Raw genomic sequence first — 13,441 nt, 5'->3', positions numbered from 1 at the left:
ATTATTTTAATTTGATAGTTAAGTTGGCTTCAATAATGTCAAGCCCGTTTTTTATTCTATCAAATTTACTGCATATTTAAATGAAAAAAGAATCATAATTATGTTAAAGTACGCATCAATTTTTCGCCTATCGTGTTGAGTGTTCCTGCACCCAACAAAGAAGAGAAGAACGAAAAATACTCCTTGTCTGAAGGTCGAGGGCAGGTATTGAGCACTTATTCCTGCATCGGTCACGGCGATTACGTCCAGCACATCCTCCATAACTTTGGAACTTTGTTTTAACTGTTAACTCACGAAAAAATCTCACTTTTTCTCCCGAATCGTAAATATATCCGCTTCGACTTCTGCGCGCGTTTGATAGAAAATAGCTGTAATTTGACAGATGTGTTATTACTGACTTGTTCAGTATAATTTGCTGTGCTTCAGTAGTTTTTACCACTTTTTCCAGCATTCTTTCAAATATTTACTGATCGTTGGCTATTTTTTTACTGAACAGTTGGGATACAATGACACTCCTTGACTTACTGAGTTTTTCGGTAAAAAAAATACAAATGTTCAGCATAATTCTCATTTGAATTGCTGACAGTTTGTAGTTCTGTGTCATAAATTTGTAAATTGTACTCATTTTACTGACCATTCAGCAAAAATTTCATTTTACGGATCAAGAATGTAAAATGAATTACCGTACATTCAAACTAAAATTTGGTGTGCAGGATTACAGAATACCATTATATACATATATCCAACCAAAAGTGATTTTCGCTATTCGCAAAAATCAGTGCGAGTACCTAAACGCTGAGACGAGACCTGCAAAGACGGCTTCTTTTTCCTTGTTTTGACACTTGTTCTTCTTTTCATCACAGTTGATCATTGATTCTCAACTGTTTCCTTGAGTGTTTCACCTAAATCCCGGGTAGAATCTTCTGAGCACAATAAAAGTGTTTGTGATTTACGGATTTGTAAACTTATTTTTATAAAGATTTTCCTATCGGAAAATTCATAACAGTTCAATATTAAGCTGTCCGGCTTTTCTAGAATACTTTTCAAAGTGAAAAAGTACTCGTAAAACAAAATCATTCGGAATACTTTTTGAGGGATACCAATACTTTTACACACAAAGGTGCTGGTTGCATCTGACAATTCGTGACAGCGCTTGCTGGTTGCAGATGAAGTTACATTTTTTCCTCTTTGCAAGTCCCGTCCCAGCCTAAACGTTATTAATTGATTAGTAGTGGCCATCGCACTGTCAGTCCGGTTGGGTGATCATATGTTTCGAATCAAAACAATACAAATACTACACTCAGGCAAATTGGCTATCGAATATCATAATTCTGCCTTTTGGAAATTTGCAATAAGTTTTGGATTCAAAATTCAAAAGGACTCATTATGAAATAAATTTTCATGGTCAATACAAAACATAACATTTTCTTAAGGCACATTTATGAAATTACAATGAAGCATTATAAACGCTGTACGCTACACATAAATTAATCCATAGCCCTACCTTATGAATCGCAGAAGTAGTATTTGGAGGTCATAACCATGCCTTATGAATTTCGTATTTATGAATTTAGAATTTTCGTAAGCATCCTAATTAATTCATAATGAAGATTTATGAATTCATTATTGCATTTTGCGATATATTAAGCGATTCATAATGCTGCATTATGAATTCCTAATTAGCGTATATTGAAAATTTTCTTGAGTTATAAACATGCGTGATTAATGTCAGATGGTAATCAAAATTTTTTGTTCATTCATATAGTTATGCATACATGACATGTGATTTCATATTTGCGTTTCGGTTGTATTCGAGGGGGTATGAAAAAATGGGCGATGGAGAACGCGTTTCAAAATATCTTTGAATCTAGATTTCTGTTTCTTTTCACATATTGGGTTAATATTTTACCGTTGAACACTATATTGTTCACCGTCGACACTTGAGAACACTTCATCTTAATATTTTTTTCACACCCCCTCGATGTTGAATTTAACCGTTCACGACTTGAAAACTTTGCAATAAGTGAGAACATGATTCTCTAGACAGAAGCGCCTTCCTTCCGATTAGGGTAACTAAAATGAGCATGATGTCTTTCATAAAATGCCTTATGATTTTCTTCAAATCAGCTTTGAACAAAATTTCAAAAGGTGTCTCATGAAATTCAATCCATGCAACGAATAAACAACATACGTCCGCTAATGAAATCTAAAGAGCTGAAGATGGAAAACATGAGAAACTTATGTTTTAAATATTTTCATCAATCTTGTAGATTCATCATTTGTGCCTTATGTATTTCGCATGTTCATTTGCCTGAGTGTACGCACACTAACATATCCAATGACAGATGATACTGAAAATGTTTTTTTATTCAGGGTTCAGGTTGGCACTGACCCAGGTTTAAAAACGAATTCGATATTATTCTCCAGTCTTTTCCCTTGGTCCGCAATTAACCAATAGTTCGGGGGGTCACTATTGAGCAGCGCTCTCACAAAACGTGCACAAAGGTACATATGCGCCTCAACTCACCTACTGCTCCAACAACGACACACACCACATACATGTACCCCAACACTCACCCACCTGAGCCACTAGACTGCCAACAGGGACTCAAGCACTGTCCTGCAACAGGCTTCCCACCACTTGTCTGCCTTCAGGAATCTAAATCTGAACTCAAGAATAGTGAAAAATTGTGGCATGTGCACAATAAGGAAATGATGTCCCATGGAGTTATTTCAACTTCAAAATAAGGCCAACACCGCGTTTAATGACCAAGTTCACTCAAAGATAGTTTGGAGTATTGATTGAGCTTTGATGTTCTGGGTATACTGATATTTGGGTACATTCATGTTATTGTATTCCAAGGAGCTGCTCCATTTAAAAAAAAAACTCCCGAGGCCCCATAAAACACTGTGCTGGTCAGGTAGAACATGAAGAGCAAAATTCAAGGAATGTTTAGAAGTTTTAGAACATTTTGTCAAAAAATGGTTTTCATCACTTTTTGAACCGGTAATATGAGGAAAAATTACAATTAAATGTAGTAAAAAAGTTGAAAGGAAAACTGAAATTAAAAGTACCGTTCTACGAATGGAGATTACATTTATTGAACGGTGTCGACAAGCCATTATCACCAGTTCTAATTTAAATATAAATCTGGAACACGAGAATGATGGGTTGTTTGGTAAACATTAACAATCGCTCGCTACCAACGGATTGCGTTATCACAACGCAAAGCACTAATGGTCTCGTGTTTTTCAAACAGCGTGATAAACAGGAATTTAAGGTTAGTTTAGATGATGGGGGTTTTCAGTTAGGCTTGCGAGCAAAGCCGTAGGATTAGAAACCCGGAAATAAACGAGTACGGTTCTCGGTTCGTTATAGGATGTTTTCGGGTGGAAAAATGCATGACTGCCTTGAGCAATGACAGGCATCAAATATCTTTCGATCAATGATTGTGGAAATGCTAATAGAATATTAGGTTGAAAACAGACCAAGTGCTAGTTGGAATGTAGAGCCATTGAAGAGTTTGGGATGAAGGATTAGAAGAAACGGACTGTGGTTGTCTCCCGTGATTTTTTTCAGGTCAAGCGACTGATAGTCCGTATTGAATGGAAATTTACTAATCTTCTTATATCAATGCTAGCATGTTTGATATTTTTAAATGTTTTACAAAACGTGGTATGAACTTTTATTGTAACTGTAAAAATCGCTGTTTGAGAAGTGGACGTTCCTCAATTAGTTCCATTGTTATGCGGACCAGAATCTAAACATTAGTCAATTAGTATTTTCAGCTGTATTTTGCATACGGTACACTACTATTTTAGTGCCTAATTTAACCAACTATAAAAATACAAAATCTTCTGAAATAATCGATCAGTTGGAAGCAGCAAAGCCTAAAAAATTTTTTCAGAAAAATGTTCCAATTAGGAGCCATGGTCAAAACTGGTATAGTTATCGTACGATGTTATTATTTTCCTATATCAGAAGCAGGAAAAGAGTAACCAAGCTTCTGACATCGAAATTCGATTCAGTATTATCAACATTAGGACAAAATTGGAAACAAGTGCTACTAGAAGTGTTTATTTCCCTCTATTTCAATTAAGCTAATGAGTTAAGGGGCGGTTTCGAAAAAAGGATGACGAAGTGGTGATAAATTATCTAACAACATATTTTGAAGTGTGTTGGTAGGAACATCAAACTACCTACTTTCACTAGGAAAAAGTGAACCCAAAAGGAACGATACTTAACGTTAAATTTTCCAGACGCCAGGAAGCAACCAATTTCATCCAATTCCTCCATAGCATCCGTGCTGTTAGCGATGTCGGAACAGCGTGATCATAAACGTCGTTAAAACAACACCCCCGGTGCAGAACATTGTCGAAATTCATTATCTTTCCCCCGATGCGAAAAAATCTTCGTGGTCCGACCAAACGACCCGGCGGAGAGATTGTCGAGATAAAAACACAAAACAGAATCAGCGGAACGGACCCCTAAATTTTTTACGACCTTTCGGTTTGCACTCGACTTCGCTTTCCAGCATCCTTCGCTCCAGCAGCCATCTAGGGTGGACGTCGTGTCGCGTCTTCTTTCGCTTTTTATCTAGAATCGCTCGCTTTTTTGCCTGACTTTGTGCTCGGCAGGCATCAGGAGACCATTTGCTACGTACGTACCCTCCTCGGGTCGGGGTCAACTACGCTTGATCTTTGTTTCCATTCTGCAAAATCCAAGGCCTGCTCCGGTTGGGTTCAATGCGAGCAAAAAAAATAAATTCAAGGGTTTTGCCAACCGGAAGTGACTTTTCTTCTCAACCCAAAAGTGAATAAATGGATATTGGATGTTGTTGTACTCAAATTTAATGTTATTTTACTGAGTAGAAGGGTTGAACGAAATAAAATATGTGCTAATGTCGATAATCATAATCCCACATTGCTCAGTTTTTGAATGCTTCCCCTTCTCCAGAATGAAATCAGATGTGCATTTGGTCTTGAGTGCCATCTTGTGAATCGAAAATATGCCGGTGGATAAAATGCTCCAACAAAAAGCACAAGTGCACTCGAAAGTAATTCTTGTTTCCATTTATTCCGGCAGCTTCATAATATTGCAATAAGTGGTGAAAATTTGCTGTGAATTCAATTTCCTTGTTGATCTGAGTTTTATTTATTACAGTAAATAGAAACAAATTAAATAAAAACGATGTGGTGATAATTAATAACTGAACTGTTATTAATTATCACCACATCACCACATATATTCATAGTTGAATCAGCAATAAACAAAATACAAATAATGTATTTAAAAATCCAGATTAATCGGCGATGATACCTTTCTCGTTCAATTTGAAATGTATCGAGAAGAACATAATAGAAAAATCATAATAGCTCTTCTATAGTTTATATGCTTGCACTGTACTATCATTGTTAGTGAATTATTTTCACTGTTTTTTTTTCTGATGGGGGACTTTGAAAAAAGCAATGTTTTGTCAGTGGCCGGTCGGGTTTATTTTTTATAAGCAAAAAACCAGACCACATTCTTCATCAAATGTAACTTGGTGTTATGCTCCAAAAAGTGTGTTCATTTTTGGACACACATACACAAAGATATAATCCCAATGCGTCGTTTGAGCCGATTTATATAAGCATTATGTCCAAATTAGCCCCCGATTTGCTAAAAAAAAAAGTCCCGCACAACGGAACGATGGGTTTTTGTAGCTAGGACTACCAAGAGGTGTGAAGATCGTTGGGATTGTGGACGACGTGGTATAATGGTTATCGGAGAACAGTAGAAGAGGTGGAAGTACGCGTAACGCAGGTGGTAAAATATTTTAGAACTGGATGTGTAAGAAAAAGCTGGATTTGCACATCATAAAACTGAATTCATGTTTTTCAGCAACCGGAAGGAAGTGCAGCAGATTAAGATCGGATCATCAGAGCACAATTTAATCTAAGGCAATGATCTCTAGATCAATTTTGGCACTTGATCGGTCACTCGTTGAAGTCGAAGGCTCCACATCTCTGTCAATCTGGCTGGAAATGAGGCTTTCGAACGTCTTTACAGGAGGCTCCCAAGCCACTTGTAAGGAAGCTTCCGAGCTTCTTGCAAAGAGGCTTCCAAAATTTTTGAAAAGAGGCTTCCGAGTCTCTTGCAAGAAGCCTTCCAAACGTTTTAAAAGGAGGCTTCCTGAGCCTCTTGAAAGGAGGCTTCCGAGCCTCTTGAAAGGAGGCTTCCTGAGCCTCTTGAAAGGAGGCTTCCTGAGCCTCTTGAAAGGAGGCTTTCTGAGCCTCTTGAAAGAAGGCTTCCTGAGCCTCTTGAAAGAAGGCTTTCTGAGCCTCTTGAAAGGAGGCTTCCTGAGCCTCTTGAAAGGAGGCTTCCTGAGCCTCTTGAAAGGAGGCTTCCTGAGCCTCTTGAAAGGAGGCTTCCTGAGCCTCTTGAAAGGAGGCTTCCTGAGCCTCTTGAAAGGAGGCTTCCTGAGCCTCTTGAAAGGAGGCTTCCTGAGCCTCTTGAAAGGAGGCTTCCTGAGCCTCTTGAAAGGAGGCTTCCGAGCCTCTTGAAAGGAGGCTTCCGAGGCCTCTTGAAAGGAGGCTTCTGAGGCCTCTTGAAAGGAGGCTTCCTGAGCCTCTTGAAAGGAGGCTTCCTGAGCCTCTTGAAAGGAGGCTTCCTGAGCCTCTTGAAAGGAGGCTTCCTGAGCCTCTTGAAGGAGGCTTCCTGAGCCTCTTGAAAGGAGGCCTGAGCCTCTTGAAGGAGGCTTCCTGGGCCTCTTGAAAGGAGGCTTCCTGAGCCTCTTGAAGGAGGCTTCCTGAGCCTCTTGAAAGGAGGCTTCCTGAGCCTCTTGAAAGGAGGCTTCCTGAGCCTCTTGAAAGGAGGCTTCCTGAGCCTCTTGAAAGGAGGCTTCCTGAGCCTCTTGAAAGGAGGCTTCCTGAGCCTCTTGAAAGGAGGCTTCCTGAGCCTCTTGAAAGGAGGCTTCCTGAGCCTCTTGAAAGGAGGCTTCCTGAGCCTTTTGAAAGGAGGCTTCCTGAGCCTTTTGAAAGGAGGCTTCCTGAGCCTCTTGAAAGGAGGCTTCCTGAGCCTCTTGAAAGGAGGCTTCCTGAGCCTCTTGAAAGGAGGCTTCCTGAGCCTCTTGAAAGAAGGCTTCCTGAGCCTCTTGAAAGGAGGCTTCCTGAGCCTCTTGAAAGGAGGCTTCCTGAGCCTCTTGAAAGGAGGCTTCCTGAGCCTCTTGAAAGGAGGCTTCCTGAGCCTCTTGAAAGGAGGCTTCCTGAGCCTCTTGAAAGGAGGCTTCCTGAGCCTCTTGAAAGGAGGCTTCCTGAGCCTCTTGAAAGGAGGCTTCCTGAGCCTCTTGAAAGGAGGCTTCCTGAGCCTCTTGAAAGGAGGCTTCCTGAGCCTCTTGAAAGGAGGCTTCCTGAGCCTCTTGAAAGGAGGCTTCCTGAGCCTCTTGAAAGGAGGCTTCCTGAGCCTCTTGAAAGGAGGCTTCCTGAGCCTCTTGAAAGGAGGCTTCCTGACCCTCTTGAAAGGAGGCTTCCTGAGCCTCTTGAAAGGAGGCTTCCTGAGCCTCTTGAAAGGAGGCTTCCTGAGCCTCTTGAAAGGAGGCTTCCTGAGCCTCTTGAAAGGAGGCTTCCTGAGCCTCTTGAAAGGAGGCTTCCTGAGCCTCTTGACAGGAGGCTTCCTGAGCCTCTTGAAAGGAGGCTTCCTGAGCCTCTTGAAAGGAGGCTTCCTGAGCCTCTTGAAAGGAGGCTTCCTGAGCCTCTTGAAAGGAGGCTTCCTGAGCCTCTTGAAAGGAGGCTTCCTGAGCCTCTTGAAAGGAGGCTTCCTGAGCCTCTTGAAAGGAGGCTTCCTGAGCCTCTTGAAAGGAGGCTTCCTGAGCCTCTTGAAAGGAGGCTTCCTGAGCCTCTTGAAAGGAGGCTTCCTGAGCCTCTTGAAAGGAGGCTTCCTGAGCCTCTTGAAAGGAGGCTTCCTGAGCCTCTTGAAAGGAGGCTTCCTGAGCCTCTTGCAAGGAGGCTTCCTGAGCCTTTTGAAAGTAGGCTTCCTGAGCCTCTTGAAAGGAGGCTTCCTGAGCCTCTTGAAAGGAGGCTTCCTGAGCCTCTTGAAAGGTGGCTTCCTGAGCCTCTTGAAAGGAGGCTTCCTGAGCCTCTTGAAAGGAGGCTTCCTGAGCCTCTTGAAAGGAGGCTTCCTGAGCCTCTTGAAAGGAGGCTTCCTGAGCCTCTTGAAAGGAGGCTTCCTGAGCCTCTTGAAAGGAGGCTTCCTGAGCCTCTTGGAAGGAGGCTTCCTGAGCCTCTTGAAAGGAGGCTTCCTGAGCCTCTTGAAAGGAGGCTTCCTGAGCCTCTTGAAAGGAGGCTTCCTGAGCCTCTTGAAAGGAGGCTTCCTGAGCCTCTTGAAAGGAGGCTTCCTGAGCCTCTTGAAAGGAGGCTTCCTGAGCCTCTTGAAAGGAGGCTTCCTGAGCCTCTTGAAAGGAGGCTTCCTGAGCCTCTTGAAAGGAGGCTTCCTGAGCCTCTTGAAAGGAGGCTTCCTGAGCCTCTTGAAAGGAGGCTTCCTGAGCCTCTTGAAAGGAGGCTTCCTGAGCCTCTTGAAAGGAGGCTTCCTGAGCCTCTTGAAAGGAGGCTTCCTGAGCCTCTTGAAAGGAGGCTTCCTGAGCCTCTTGAAAGGAGGCTTCCTGAGCCTCTTGAAAGGAGGCTTCCTGAGCCTCTTGAAAGGAGGCTTCCTGAGCCTCTTGAAAGGAGGCTTCCTGAGCCTCTTGAAAGGAGGCTTCCTGAGCCTCTTGAAAGGAGGCTTCCTGAGCCTCTTGAAAGGAGGCTTCCTGAGCCTCTTGAAAGGAGGCTTCCTGAGCCTCTTGAAAGGAGGCTTCCTGAGGCTCTTGAAAGGAGGCTTCCTGAGCCTCTTGAAAGGAGGCTTCCTGAGCCTCTTGAAAGGAGGCTTCCTGAGCCTCTTGAAAGGAGGCTTCCTGAGCCTCTTGAAAGGAGGCTTCCTGAGCCTCTTGAAAGGAGGCTTCCTGAGCCTCTTGAAAGGAGGCTTCCTGAGACTCTTGAAAGGAGGCTTCCTGAGCCTCTTGAAAGGAGGCTTCCTGAGCCTCTTGAAAGGAGGCTTCCTGAGCCTCTTGAAAGGAGGCTTCCTGAGCCTCTTGAAAGGAGGCTTCCTGAGCCTCTTGAAAGGAAGCTCCGTGAGCCTCTTGAAAGAGGCTTCCTGAGCCTCTTGAAAGGAGGCTCTGAGCCTCTTGAAAGGAGGCTTCCTGAGCCTCTTGAAAGGAGGCTTCCTGAGCCTCTTGAAAGGAGGCTTCCTGAGCCTCTTGAAAGGAGGCTTCCTGAGCCTCTTGAAAGGAGGCTTCCTGAGCCTCTTGAAAGGAGGCTTCCTGAGCCTCTTGAAAGGAGGCTTCCTGAGCCTCTTGAAAGGAGGCTTCCTGAGCCTCTTGAAAGGAGGCTTCCTGAGCCTCTTGAAAGGAGGCTTCCTGAGCCTCTTGAAAGGAGGCTTCCTGAGCCTCTTGAAAGGAGGCTTCCTGAGCCTCTTGAAAGGAGGCTTCCTGAGCCTCTTGAAAGGAGGCTTCCTGAGCCTCTTGAAAGGAGGCTTCTTGAGCCTCTTGACATGAGGCTTCCAGGCCTCTTGACAGGAGGCTTCTGGGCCTCTTGACAGGAGGCTTCTGTGCCTCTTGAAAGGAGGCTTCTGGGCCTCTCGAAAGTAGGCTTCTGAGCCTCTTGAAAGGAGGCTTCTGTGCCTCTTGAAAGGAGGCTTCTGGGCCTCTCGAAAGTAGGCTTCTGAGCCTCTTAAAAGGAGGCTTCCGAGCCTCTTGAAAGGAGGCTTCCGAGCCCCTTGAAAGGAGGCTTCTGAGCCTCTTGAAAGGAGGCTTCTGAGCCTCTTGAAAGGAGCCTTCTGAGCCTCTTGAAAGGAGGCTTCTGAGCCTCTGGAAAGGAGGCTTCTGAGCCTCTTGAAAGAGGGCTTCTGAGCCTCTTGAAAGGAGGCTTCTGAGTCTCTAAAAAGGAGGCTTCTGAGCCTCTTGAAAGGAGGCTTCCGGGCCTCTTGAAAGGAGGCTTGAGGCCTCTTGAAAGGAGGCTTCTGAGCCTCTTGAAAGGAGGCTTCTGAGCCTCTTGAAAGGAGGCTTCTGAGCCTCTTGAAAGGAGGCTTCTGAGCCTCTTGAAAGGAGGCTTCTGAGCCTCTTGAAAGGAGGCTTCTGAGCCTCTTGAAAGGAGGCTCCCGAGCCTCTTGAAAGGAGGCTTCCGAGCCTCTTGAAAGGAGGCTTCCGAGCCTCTTGAAAGGAGGCTTCCGAGCCTCTTGAAAGGAGGCTTCCGAGCCTCTTGAAAGGAGGCTTCCGAGCCTCTTGAAAGTCGAGGCTTCCGAGCCTCTTGAAAGTCGAGGCTTCCGAGCCTCTTGAAAGTCGAGGCTTCCGAGCCTCTTGAAAGGAGGCTTCCAAGCCTTTTGGAAGGAGGCTTCCTAGCTTTTTGAAATGAGGCCGCCTAGCATCTTGAAAGCAGGGTGCCTAGCCTCTTGAAAGGAGGCTTTCGAGACTCTTGAAAATATGCTTCTAAGCCTCTTGAAAGAAGGCTTCCGAGCGTCTTGAAGGGAGGCTTCTGAGTCTCTTGAAAGGAGGCTTTCAAGCCTCTTGAAAGGAAGCTTCCGAGTCTCCTGAATGGAGGCTTCCGAGCCACTTGGAAGGAGACTTCTGAGCCTATGGAAGGAGGCTTCCGAGTCTCTTGAAAGGAGACTTCCGAGCCTCCTAAAGGAAGCTTCCGAGCCTCTTGAAATAAGGCTTCCGATCCTCTTGAAAAGAGGTTTCCAAACTTTTTGAGAAGAGGCTTCCAAACCTTTCGAAAGTAGGCTTCCGAGTCTCTAGGAAGGAGCCTGTAGGAAGGAGGCTTCCGAGCATCTAGGAAGGAAACTTCCGAGCCTCTGGAAAGGATGCTTCCGAACCTCTTGGATAAAGGCTTCCAAGCCTCATGGTAGGACTAGTAATTACACTACGTATTTTGAAGGAAAAATATTTTAGTAAGCAATCTGTTTATGGAAAGGGATTAATTCACCCCGAATATTTTAAAATATGATGTTTGGCAGTACTCCAGAAAATCGATTGTGCATCAATGATGAACAACAATTCGTAGACTATCGCACATTAGTTAAGTTGAATAACATGTTATTCAGTCTTCCCTTCTTAGTGTGCGAAAAAGGCAAAAATAGATTGATTTACTGGGGCCCTTCTTAGCCGTGCGGTAAGATGCGCGGCTACAAAGCAAATACCATGCTGAGGGAGACTGGGTTCGATTCCTGGTTCGGTATAGGAAATTTTCTCGATCTCCCTGGGCATAAATCGTATCATCGTGTTAGCCTTATGATCTACAAATGTATAATGGTAACTTGACTTAGAAACCACGCAGTTAATAACTGTGGAAGAACTTAATGAGCACTAGGCTGTAAGGCGTCATTGTCCCAGTGGGGGGAAGCAATGCCAATACAAAAGAAGAAAAATAATTTACAACGGTGATTTCTTGTATCTCTATTTTTCGAGTTTATCTTATCTTCATCAAAATTTTTAATCGTGTCCAACTATATTTAAAATCGGTTGAAATACCTAAACAAAATGTCATCTATGATTCGCACCAACTTTGTTGTTAAATTCGAACGTCTTTATGTTATTAAACACTTAATGCGAAATCTCATATGTAATGTGTTCATTTTACGGGATTTCCAAACTACACTTGATACTATAATTCGGAAGGAATAAACATAAATAATAGTTAAAATATGAAAAGGTCTATTCTCAACTTTGTTAGAGTATAAACCATTGTACAGTTACACCACGCCATATAAAACACGATGACATCATTGATGTCCCTCAGGGGAATGCGAATCACTGAACTCCACGGAACTTAACAGCTAAAGTTGATTGGATTCCATTCTATACGTTCGGTGGCCGATCAAGGAAGCAAAATAGAACTTTCGGTTTCTGCTTTCCACCGGGCCGGCAACGATTAATCGAGTTAGAATTCTCCGCAAACTAGTTTGGCACATTGACTCCGAGGGAACTGAGCAACGTAAGCGGTAAGATTGATTGACGGCGCGAAGTGACCGCGGGGTACGAGATGTCCATATTAGCATTTATTGCTCGATCTGTCGTCGTCGTCGTTGCCGGTCCGCGCGACGGAAGATTAACGGATCAGATCTTGTATATTCCATAAATAGCGACTGACTAACAATTTCCTGATGTCGTGACCTGTCGCCTCGCCAGTACCTACAGATCTGTTCGTACAGCGGTGACGGGGACGGTGATTGGAATAGCGACTACACAACGGTTCTGTTAGTGGCCGTGAAACTGAACGTGACAAGTCGTGTAGATTGTGCGGAGCAGCGCGATTCGGAGGGCTTGGCAAGTAATAAACGTCACATGCATGTAGGAGGTGATTGGAGACATAATCAGCATACCGAGGCGATTAATAAATTGCTATCGGTGTAAAAAGCATAATGAACATTGGTACCATTAAGTCTTATAAACGCCTGAGACTACAGAATAAAATAATTGAATAAAACAAAGCGTTGAAAGGGTTTGTAAACGAAAACTGCAGCCCTAGCAGCACAATCCAGACCAATTTGGTTGCAACAACTCAAATGTGACTGAATTCGGATGTATAGGAGTTACAGTAACTATTGTGCTGCTAGGGAGCGTTGTTAGAACGTCCCAAAAAGTATTTGTTCATCTCTGAAAATCGGATCCCTACTTATCTTATTAAAAGTACTTTTCTTTCTATGGGATTTCGTTCATACAAACAACACACATGTAATTGAGTTATACAACTGCGTGATACTGTTTACAACCAAGGCAACGTGGAACTTCTGCACTAGATTATTACTCGTATCGCTTTCAATCTCGAACCGTCATTAAACTGCTCATAAAAAACTAAACAAACGGCCTGCTTTGTCAACAAATGCGGCCTCGCGCATAATCAACTCCATTGGACCTGAGCGAGCCTGCTGTTCAAAATTAAGCCATCCTCCGTCAGAATATTAGTCCTCAGCATGCTTCATTGAAACTAAAAGTCATCTCGTGTTGCCATTTTTATGGGTCTCTCCTTTACGGAACAACAGAAAAGTACCTACCAAACAGGTTGGCTTCGAATGGTAATTTGAACGTAAAAAAATACAGCTTAACTTGAACAACTAGTCCGATCCAACGCGGGTACGTTGATTTACCACTCGTTAAAAATTCTGTTCTGATAGCAGAGCGAAAAAAAAACGATTAATTCACCTGCTAGAGAGTATGTACTCTGATATACTATAAGAAACAGAATAATTAAGGTTGCAAAGCAAACATATCATTGTTACAAAGACGCACATTGATGATTTAGGAAACAGGTTCAATAGCAATAATCAAATCTTCTTATAGCTCACTTTTCAAGAGAACATTCAGCCTTTCGGTATATGCTACTTGTTTCCCGAGGAAAGCAAAAAACAACACAGTCAAGCAGCATGGGCAGACTA

The sequence above is a fragment of the Armigeres subalbatus genome, chromosome 3 (genome assembly GCF_024139115.2).
Source record: "Armigeres subalbatus isolate Guangzhou_Male chromosome 3, GZ_Asu_2, whole genome shotgun sequence".
Taxonomy (NCBI): Eukaryota; Metazoa; Arthropoda; class Insecta; order Diptera; family Culicidae; genus Armigeres; species Armigeres subalbatus.
This window is presented reverse-complemented; position numbering follows the sequence as displayed.